Below are 11,513 nucleotides of genomic sequence, written 5' to 3' on the forward strand. Positions count from 1 at the left end.
ATATTTCTTGGACTTGTCTTGGATGGTTGTATGTTCTTTCTCTATAATATCTAGGCTGTCTTCAATCCCTGAGATTCGATCTTCTGCATGGTCTAACCTGATGTCAAGACTTTCTACTTTGTTTTTTATCTCTTTTCCTTCTAATTGGTTAGCTTTGATGGCTTCAAGTTCTTTGTTGAAGCTTTGTTTTAGATCTTGTATGAACTTCTTTACTTCCTTAATTTGATGTTCAGTGTTTATTCTCAGATCACGTATTTGATTGGTTATGGTTTCCTTGGACTCCCATTCCTTCTGTTGGGTTCCATTCAGCACTCCCTTTGTGGTCTCCCTGACTTCCTTCAGCTCTTTGTTAATGGATTCCATGAATGCCTTTAGTGATCTTTGTGTATTCTCTTCCTGCTCTCTCAATTCCTGTATTACTTTTTTATTAGTTTCCTCCCATTCATCGGATTCCTGTGGTTCTCTTTGAGTGTTCTCAGCCTGTTCACACCATTCCTGCCTTTCTCTTTGAGTATTCTCAAGCTGTTAGTGCAAATCCTGTATCAGCTTTTGAGTAGCTTCCTCAAGCTTATCATATTCCTGTATAAACTTTTGGAATGCCTTCTCTCTCTGCCTATCACCTTCATGCAGAGACCTTTGTATGCTTTCAATCTTTTGATTTATCATGTTTGCCAACAGTGTTTGTAGAGCTATTTGGGAATTCTCCTCTGGATTATTCATTATCTGTTCTGTCCCCTGATTATCAAGATTGGGAATTGAGATACCCGGATTTGCCATTTTTCTTGTGTTTTTCCGGCTTACTCTGCCCATTTGAGATGAAGATAGCACCAGTTTTGTGCTAGAACACTATCTTAAGGCAAGCATCAACCCAAGTCTGAATTTGCACAGTCAATACTCTATAGATACAATCTAGTTCAACCAATACATCTATTCAACATCAAACAACTATACGTTAATGGGCTAAGAATCACAAAGAAGAATTTCTAAGACCAGAAATTATTAGGGTTAGGGAGAGATGTGGGTAAAAAAATAGGAATAGATTGATGTGGGGAGGCTCAGGGAGAGTTAACTAAGTCTTAATCTCAAAGCAGGAAATAGGTTGGGTAGGATGAAAGTAGAGAGAGAGAAAAAAAAGAAAAGGAATGGGAAAAGAAAAGAGACCAGAAAAAATAGAAAGGTAGAAATTAATAAAATTATGTAGAATCGATAAAAATCTATTTAGATAAGAAAGTGAATTTATTGAGAGAAGGGGAGGGATATAAAGGAGATGTGAAAAGTTTAAAAATAAAAATGCTTAAAATATTATATAGGTCTAAAGGGGTAGTACTGCTATTAAGGAATTTACGACTTAGAGGTTCTGACTTGAGTAATAAATTTGTGGATTAAATGTGTACACAAAGGGGGATAGGGTCTATTAGTCAACTATGGGTTTATCTGAGGGTGTGCAGGACAAGAATTAAGTCACATAAAAAAGAATGAAAGAGAGGAGAAGGTGAAAAGGATAGGAAAGGAAGAAGAAAAAGATGAGAAGTTCAGTAGAGCTAAACAAAAAGATAATTTAAAAAGAAAAAAAAAGAGAAAGAAAACCAAAAAAGAAAGCAAAAACGCACACTCCCATATCCCCAAAATAAAAATTATAAGAGGAAAAGAAAGTTTCTGGAAAACAATTTTTTTTATCAAAAAAGGCAACGATTAAAGATTGAAAAAAGTTTTAGAAAAGAAAAAAAAAATTTATATAAGGTACCAAAAATAAAAACTAAAAAAAAAGAAGACGAAGAAGAAGAGAAAAATGAAAAACAAAAAACAGAAACAAAAAACTTCTTTGATTTTTTTTGGGGGGAGGAGTGGGAAAAATCCTGTATCTCCCTTGTGTCCGTAACCAGCCTCTTGTTGGAGTCTCTGGTCTGCTTGTGGTCCTGTGGCTTGGTTGGTTTCTTAAGTCAGTTTGTTCGAACAGGCAGTAAAATGCTCTGCTTTACCCAGGATTTGGCGATCCTCTTCCTAGGCTAGTTCATTGGGAGACAGATCTGCTTTGAGTATCACAAAAGAGGGGGATGCAGTGATGAAGCTAGGTTCTGGTAGCTTTTCCAGGGCTGGTTTGTGAAAACCTCACAGAGCCCAGCCTGGAGCCATTCTCAGGGTTTATGTTTACTGAATTTCAACTGCTTGTCGAGGCTGCTAGAGGGAGGGGCAGCCTCTGGCTCTGATTACCCATGAAGAAACCCACTCCTCAGGCTGGTGCCCGAGCTGGGTGACTTTTCCCTGGGTGGAGCTGAGTCTGGCAGGTCACGCCGCCATTAAGTTCTTGTGACCTGCTAAATGACTCGTTTTATTCCAAGGCCTGAGCTGGAGCTAGCAGCTCCTCCGAGCTTTGTCAGTATCCAAAATGGAGATCACCAGTGCTGGGTGGGGGAGCCGTGGCCTTCCCTCCTCTGCTCCCTGAGAAGGAGGGAGGACGTCAGGCTTCTACTCACGCTGAGTCTTTGTTCCTGGGTCGTCTCTGGTCTGCGAACTGCAGGATGAAGATGTCTGCTACTTGTCAGTTCTTGCTGGTGTTGAGTAGAATCCGCTCACCTGCTGCTTCTGGCTCCTTTGTCCTGGACTCTCTGTGGCTCAGGTATGGCGCCTGTGCTCGCCCGCCACAGCCACAGCTGCCGCCACCGCGGCTGCTGCTGACAAGGGCTCAGAAGTGTCTCCTTGCCTGGATTTTCCCTCTCTGTCCTATCTCTCTGTCCTGTGATGGCACACTTGGTGTAATTCTCTGACTTAGGACTGTTCACTGGAACTCTAAAACTGCTTTCTATGCGAGAGCTTACTTAGACTCCAGCTTCTCCTCCGCCAAATTCCCGAGAGACTCTCAATGTAGTGTTTTAAAAAAGTATTCGGTAAGAATTATCTGGGACAACTTGTTAACCATATCAATTACACATCATTTCCTAGAAATTTCCATTTTAGTAGTATTGTCATGAGCTGCAGCATTCTGCTTTAATAACTAATATATTTATCCTTATCTTCAGGCAGTTTTGGAGAATACAGTGAAAATGAGCAATTTTAATCAGTCAAACAACCCTGGAATGGCCTTCATGTTTAAAGGAAAACGAATTTAGGAGAGGTAGGAATTTCCAACTCTCAGGTCCTACCAAGTTTTTTAAGATTCAAATCAGATCCAGCATTCTTCACTCTGGCTCCAGTTAACCTGGCTTACTTGTCTTGAGAGGGTCTATGGTAGTAGGTGTAATTTCTTAGAGAAATAGGTAAAAGGACAGAGACCTGTGAGGCCTTATTTTTCTTTTTATTTAAATAAGTTTTTATTGTGAAAATACTGTATAGAGGGGTTACAATTACATGGTCAAGGTAATGAGTACATTTCTTATCAAGCATTGTTGCCTCCTCCTTTGTTTTTTCCCTCCCCTCCCTTCCCTCCCATCCTCCCATCTCCACAACTCTCCTCCCCGCCCCCCCACGCCTAAATTGTAAAGTTCATTTTTCCACACAGTGTTTTGCACATCTCATTGTTGCAATGGATCAACCTGTATCCCTATTTAAGCAATTTGTCTAGGAAGACATTCATTGTATGTCCAAAGAAGTCTCCAAATGATTTCCATGTGCCTACCATGCCTTCTAAATCAGTGGATCTGGAGCTCTTCTTTGATTTTGCACAGAATTATCTAGGTAATTTAAAAAGCTATGCCAAAGTAATTGCCATATAATTTTATTTTGTTGTTCTAAAGTTTGGGATGGGCACTAAAATAATATTAAGATTTTCCAGAAAATTTTTCTAGTCATCAAAATTTAAAACCAATCTCTTGGACTGAAACCCATTTACCTAGGGCCTCTTGTTGGGAGGTAATATTTGGGGTTTACAGTATAAGTGGGCAGGCATATGGTTGGTAGACTGAAACAGAAGGAAATATAGTCAAGGTTTCATTCGGACTTAGAAAAGATTGACATCAAGTGATGCAAATTGATCTTTACACAGTTCAAATTACTATTCTTGACTCAAAACTCTTGGGGTAAAGGGTCGGAAAAATGCCCAGCACAATATGTTACAAAAATGAATGAAATGTTAGAATCTGACACCAAAGGAAACTGGAATCCCTGGTAATGGTCAATAGAGGGTGGTATAATACAAGAGTCATGCATTCTGGATGCAAAGCAGGTATCCAAAGTGGGGACTTGGAATGACAATATACTGGTCTGTGTAATAAGGTTTTTTTTCACTTAAGATGATTCAGAAACAAGTAATAGAATACCAAAAAAGTGATGATACAACAAGGATATGCTGATCTCATTACAGGAATTTTAGAAGTAGGCAACTCCAAGTTAATTCAACTCTTGGATCTCAGGGCTCACTTGCTCTTTCATACTGTTATTCTATTTTTGTTACAAACATTATCACAAGATGTTTGTCAGAGTGGTAAGCATTGCAACCTTGAAAAACTGCATAAAAAGAGCAACTAAATTGAATATGAACCGGTCTATAGTTTAAAAAAAAACAGGAAAAATGTGTTGTGTTTTTGGAGTCCACAAGCTTAGTCCCTTGTATTTTACTAACCAAAATAAATGTATTAATTTAGAGGTCTGGGGCCATTTTTGAAATGACAGCAAATCCCTTGGGATATATACTATCTTTTCACATTGACAAATAAGTGGAGGAAAGGTAAGTATAGCATAATCTGGAAGTATAGCATAATCTGGATGAATTGAAAATGAGCTTAAAAAACTGGACAGTGATACTCTCAAGACACTATGTTGAAAACTAATTTCACAACTAACTGAGGAGGGAGTCAGGGGAGGGGAAAGTGAGAGGAAAACGAGGGCGGAGTAACGATGTTTGACAAGATCTGTACTTATTACCTTATGTGTGCAACTGTAAGCCTTCTGTACATCACTTTGACAATAAAACTAAATTCAAAAGGAAAGAATGGACATATATGAAAGGAAAAAAATGAGAATTTAACCTTCTTTATATCTTCCCAGCTTGGAAAATACCTGGTCTCAGGATCTGGATTATTTTCTCCAGTAATTACTGGGAAGAAACTTAATTATTACAGAGTATTGGGTGTTAGTTTTTATTAGTTGCCAACTAGAGTTCATATGAATGTATATAACAAACATTAAAGTGAGATGAAAGACTTGTCTTCAGAATATAAGAGGTTTGAAAGAAACAATTCAGCCATGTAGAGGACATTATATCTTTGATAATTTTCTTAACATGCATTAAAAGGTTTTCATTGTGATAATTCCATAAATGTTCAGTGTATGTTTTTAACTATTCTCCCTTAAATATACAGAGAGGTTAGAGGAGAGAGTTGAATCTTTTATTTTTAAGATGATTCTTAATTATAAAGTGATATGCTGGGGTCAACCACTTCTTTCTTTGCATGTTTTCTCAATGAACTTCTTATGGCTCTTAGAACCTCATCTGCTCGAGTCAAGTCTACAGATATCTCTTCATAGTGTGAAGAAAACTGATACAAAGCCTGAAGTGAGCTGTGGTATAGAATTTATGTAAAAGGGAATACAAAAAGTGTTCTGTGGTTTTGTATTTCTGAGCTAATTCCTAGTAGTATCAGCACTTTATATATTGCATTATGAGTATCTTATGTTAGGAAAATGGAGGAGAATGGAAAAGGAATAGGCCAGACTCAATTCTTAATGGTATAGGACTATTTATTGCCAGCATTGGGCACAGACGTTCTCATGGGTATGGATTTAGGGTCGGGCTTATATGGGTCTTAACAAGGGAACGTAGTTGTTGTTGTTGTCGGTCAAGGGGCTTGAACTCTGGGGCTAGGTGCTGTCCCTCAGCTCTTCAGCTCAAGGTGAGCACTCTACCACTTGAGCCACAGTGCCACTTCCATTTTCTGAGTGGTTTATTGGAGATAACAGTCTCAAAAATTTTACTGCCCGGGCTGGCTTTGAACCACAATCTTCAGATCTCACCCTCCTGAGTAGCTAGGATTACAGGCCAGCGCCACTAGCACCTGGCTTGGGAACAGAAGTGTGTTTGTTTGTTTATTTTTTTAATAGGCTATAGTTTCTTGGAAGCCAAGGGCAGTGTGATTAACTAGACCCAGAATGGAATGTTCTGCCTGAGGTGTGGGGGCTTTCAGTTAAGTCAGCTTTGGAGTGATTTGTCTGCAGACCTGCCTGTGTATGGGAGTGGTCACCTGGTGTTTTGCTTGACATGAGTGAATAATACAGGAGTCAATCCTTCATATTCCATCTTTAGATACTTAAATAATTTGGCTTAGAAGTGGGAGGTAATTTCTTCATATTGGATTTTGCTAGGAAATGTACTTAATACCTTACTCATGTAACTGTAACCCCTCTGTACAGTATCTTTACAATAAAAAATTTAAAAAATCCACAAATCTTCTCTAACTACAAGAATAATAAACTTCTATCTTCTTAAAAAAAGATTGGGCAGGAAGAGGAGACTGGTAAAGAAGTTGGCTACTTTCTGGCTACTTCCTACTGACATGGAGTGTTGGGGAGTTACTGGGGCTGGATTCTTCAGGGTCCAGATCTGGGCTGGGCAAGGCAGGGTGGTATAAGTAAATCCTCCAATTGCCTACAGTAATAGGATAGCTTTGATCTGTTCCAAAATAGTGTACTGAGTAAGGGTTGTTATCCTGTTAGAGAAACCTTTGGAAAAGATTAAACAAACAGGGTCCAAGGAGGGGGAGTAAGAGGATGGCTGTTAAGGTTCCTAATAGAGCGGCCAGCAGGGTGACCACTGAGAGGGAATCCCACCAGGATGTCTATTTGAGTAATTCCCATCATCTATTGAGATGTCTCTGTAATTAAGTTGAGGTCAGGCAAAGAGATGACAAGGTGGTAGGAGTGCTTGATATGAACAGACAGGAAAACACACTCTGGGAACAAGCCAGAAAAGTACCATTTGGGGCATAACCCCATTTGTAGCCCATTACAGGGAAGGAGGAATTTCCGTATGACTGGACTGGGGATTGGAAGGGAATGTGTAGGGTTTCTGTGCCTGGGTTGGAGAGAGAATGGTGGACAGGTTAAGAATAACCAGTCATAAACTAGGGCTGTATTGGAGTTGTTAAGGGCCTGGTGAGAAGCAGTAATCATAAGAGGTAACAAAGACATGGATGTAAGTTGCTGGCACTTAGAAGGTAGAAAGTCATAGACATTAGATAGGCATGATTATTAACTATTTTCTTTTGATCTCCTGGATCTGGTTAATTTTGAAAGGGCTGGGACATTGTGGTTCAATTTAGGATCAGACATCATTCCTTCTTGCTCCTCTTTATGATCCCTCATTGCCAGGACTAGCTATGTCCCCAGGGATCTAGGTGCTCTCCTGGATGGCTTGTCTCAGTTGGCATCTTGTGTCCATCATCTTCAGCCTTGAATTCAGGGCCTGGGCTCTGTCCCTGAGCTCTTTTACTCAAAATTAGCATTCAACCACTTTGAGCCACAGTGCCACTTCCAGCATTCTTGAGCCACGCTTCCACCCTGGTTCTTTGCTGGTTAATTGGGCAATGGAGTCTCAAGCATGTTTCTGCCTGGACTGGCTTCAAACCACAGTCTTCAGATCAAATGAGTCTTTACCAACAGCCACTTTAAATGAAGCATCAAGGAGATCAATAAAAATAGTCTTTAAGCATCTTTACTTGGAACTTATTAAGAGTCAAAGTTACATCTGACAAACTTGGAAGAATCATCTGTCCCTGTGTGGGCCTTCCTGTAATTGCTACAGAAGACCAAATCTGTAAACCATTATTAGTAAGGGCCTTATGCAGGAGATCAAAAGGCCTGGGAGAGAAGAGAGGGAATAGTAAGCATGGAGGACTCCAGTAGTAGAGAAGCCTTGGAAAGAGAGGAAGGGTAGGAAAAGGCTCAATAAGAGGCAGTCAGGAGGCAGGTGTCCCCTTGGTAGAGGGGACCCAGTTATTCCTGGTGCTCTTCCTTTCCCAGGTATTCAGCACCATATGTTAGCAAAATGGAGGAAAACAGAAAAGGAATAGACTAGACTCCATTATCAATAGGGTAGGATTGTTTATTTCCAGCAAGGGCCACAGACCTTCCCGTGAGTATGGAGGTTATGCAAGGGGGTTGATTTGGGGTAGAACTTGTGTAGGTCTTAACAAGGAAGCAGAAAATATAAAATAGGCATTGGTCTTTTAGAGGTCAGGCCAAGAATGGAGTGCTCCACCTGGGTTGGGGGCCAAGAGTGGGTGCTAGGTTATGGTCTCTTGGGGGCCAAGGGTGGTGTTCTTGGCCAGGCCTAGAATGGAATGCTCTTCCTGGGGTGTGGGGGCTTTCAACTAAGTCAAAGTCAGAGTGACCTTCCTGCAGACAAGCAGGAGAGCAAGCACTGGTGTTTTGCTTGACCTGGGGGAATAAGGTGGAAATCAATCCTTCATTTTCTACTATATGTTTTGATTCATCCTACAAATGAGTAGAGTTTGGTACTCTTTTATAGTTTTGTTTATTTTTCTTGTAAAGGTGATGTACAGAGGGTTACAGTTACATAGGTCAAATAATGAGTTCATTTCATTTTGAACAGTGGCACATCTTCACTTTCTCCTGACTTCTCCCCTTCAAAGTTGTATAGTTCATTTCTAACATAGTGTTTAGTGAGTATCACTGCTGAATTTGCTCCCTTTTTCCTCACTGTTTCTGTGCTCCCCCTTACCTTCCCAAATCTGATAAACTTCCATACGAGACATTGTTATTTTTTGCTGAACTTGCAGAGAACAGTGTAAATGACCCTTTCAAATTAAATATGAATGAAATGTACTGACTTCCTGATCTTAAACATGGCTGGAGTTGTGTGAGGCTTATCATTTCTAAGAGCACTTAAATCCATGGTGTCATTGATTTTTGTTTAGAGAATATGAATCATATATTCCATTTCTCCCAAAGCACATCCTGTGAAATTATGTAAAATCTTATCATGGTTTTCAATAGATGGGTAATTATGCTGTCGATATATGTTAAAATCCCTGAAAAGTTTTACCACAGGATAAGCTTATAATTCTATACTGTATTTGCTAATATATTTAAGAAAAGACTACCTTTTTGGTCACAATTCTTGAAATAAGTCTTCTTGTATCAAATTTTGAGATATGGTAGAAATGGTGCACTGTTTGATATGTAGAAAAATTGGAGGAAAATTTTAAATGGTCAAGCTTGATATCAGTCCTAGGGAAGTGAAGGGACAAAATAAGCAAAGTGTTGGTGACAACAGTAATCATTTAAAATAATAATGATTCCAGCAAAAGTTTGGACACCTTTCACTATGAAGAGAAAATGAAGCTAACATAAACAAGAGTTTAAAAGGATACTAATTAGATATAAATCAGTTAAGAATTTGACATTGATCAAGATAGATTATATTCATAAACCAGTTTCTTAACTGGCAATTTCCTTTGTAAACTACTTAAAGATATTAATAAAAAATTAAGAAAAAATAAGGCAAAATGAATTTGTGCTTTATTATACAACTGTATTATGGAAGTCTTTGTACAAATGTTCCCTAACTTATGACAGTCTAATGTATAATTTTTCAAGTTTTTGATGGTGGAAAGCAATATACATTCAGTGCAAATCATATTTTGAATTCATTTCCCAGACTAGCAGTATGAATTTTCTCCTGTCATGGTGCTACTAGGGGCAGTCAACCTCACAATCACATTAGTAAGCAACACATAGTCCATAGCAACTGTGTTTCTAAGCTGTCATACTCAAGAAGTTAAGTATAGTACATGCATCATTCACTTTGATATTTTCAACTAATTATATTTTCAACATATGTTACTTTTATTAGGACATAACCTCATGATAGGTTGAGGAACACCTAGACGATAATGTGCACCAGCATGCTACATGGATTGCTGTAAAATCTATTGATAAAGTGATACAGTGGTCCAAGTGAAAGCTTATGGGGCATGAATGTAGATGGTGGCAATTGACTGAAGAGGAAAGTCAAGTTAAAAGAATTACTATAGCTGGGCCCCGGTGGCTCACACCTATAATCCTAGCTACTCAGGAGGCTGAGATCTGAGAATCATGGTTCACAGCCAGCCTGGGCAGGAAACTGTGAGACTTATCTCCAATAAAACCCTAGAAAAATGGAAGTGGTGCTGTGGCTCAAGCGGTAGAGCACTCACCTTGAGGTGATGAGCGCAGGGAAAGCACCCAGGCCCAGAGTTCAAGCCCCATGACCAACAACAACAACAACAAAAAGAATTACTATAGAAGTGAAATTAGCAAATCTTGATGATCAATTTTACATGGAATGTATATGGGGTTTCTGAAGAAGCCTTTGAGGAATCTTTTGGGGGTATTAACTAATGAAAAATCCCAAATGCATTAGATATAGATCACATCACAAGCTTGTACAAACTTGTCATGGATGCCCATAAATACAGTCATAATATTCAATGTATATCCTGAGAAACTAGGAAAATTTGCAAGGAACATGGGGTTTGGAGGGATGAGTGAGATTGATGAAAGGTATGCTATTGATGAAGATACAATGCACTTATAAAATGACATGTTGAAAAGTCACCCCTTTGTACAACTATTTAAAGATAATTTTGAAAATGTCATATATCTCCCTTGTTAACCCAGGTTAAAGGGGTTGTTCTGGTTTTTACTTGAGAACTCCAAAATATGTCACAGTTCAGGGATGTTGTATGAGCGATGGCTTTTAAGTTTGAAATGCTCTTCTGCCAGACATCATCATGGCCTCCTCAATTGTTAAAATCCAGGATTCTGCTTAAAATGGACACTACTGTAAGCTCTCTTCTGAATGTCCTGTCCATAATAAGAACTCCTGCATCCTTATCCACTCTTTTATATTATTGAGATAAGTTTTTAATATCAGCAAATTTGCTATTACTAAACTTCATGTTTCATTTTTAGCATATTTACAATAATGTGCAAGAATTACTATTATTAACTGTACAAATAAATTTATCACTCAAAAAGGAGAAACCCATACCCATTATGAGTAACTCCCAATTTCCCCATACTTCAGCTTCTAGTAACCACTTTTGTAGATTTACCAAACCAGGACCTTTTATATACATGGAAAGAAGTAGTATGTGCTCTTTGTTTTTTAACTTCTTTTTTTTTTTCGTTCTTTATTTTCCAGTCATGGGGCTTGAACTCAGGGCCTAGGTACTGTCCCAGAGCTTCTCTTGCTCAAGACTAGCACTCTACCAGTTGAGCCACAGTGCCACTTCCTGTTTTTTCTCTGTATGCGGTACTGAGGAATCAAACCCAGGGCTTCATGCATGTGATGCAAGCACTTTACCACTAAGCCACATTCCCAGCCCTTTGTTTTTTAACTTCTTTATGTAATGTCCATTCATTGTATTTTAAGTACCTCATTTTGTTTTAACTAAAGAATAATATTCTTTATTCTTTTTTTTTTTTTTTGGGTCCGGTCATGGGGCCTGAACTCTGGGCCTGGGCACTGTCCCTCAGCTCTTCAGCTCAAGGCTAGTGCTCTACCACTTGAGCCACAG

This window comes from Dipodomys ordii, unplaced genomic scaffold, assembly GCF_000151885.1.
Source record: "Dipodomys ordii isolate 6190 unplaced genomic scaffold, Dord_2.0 Scaffold89, whole genome shotgun sequence".
NCBI classification, from domain to species: Eukaryota; Metazoa; Chordata; class Mammalia; order Rodentia; family Heteromyidae; genus Dipodomys; species Dipodomys ordii.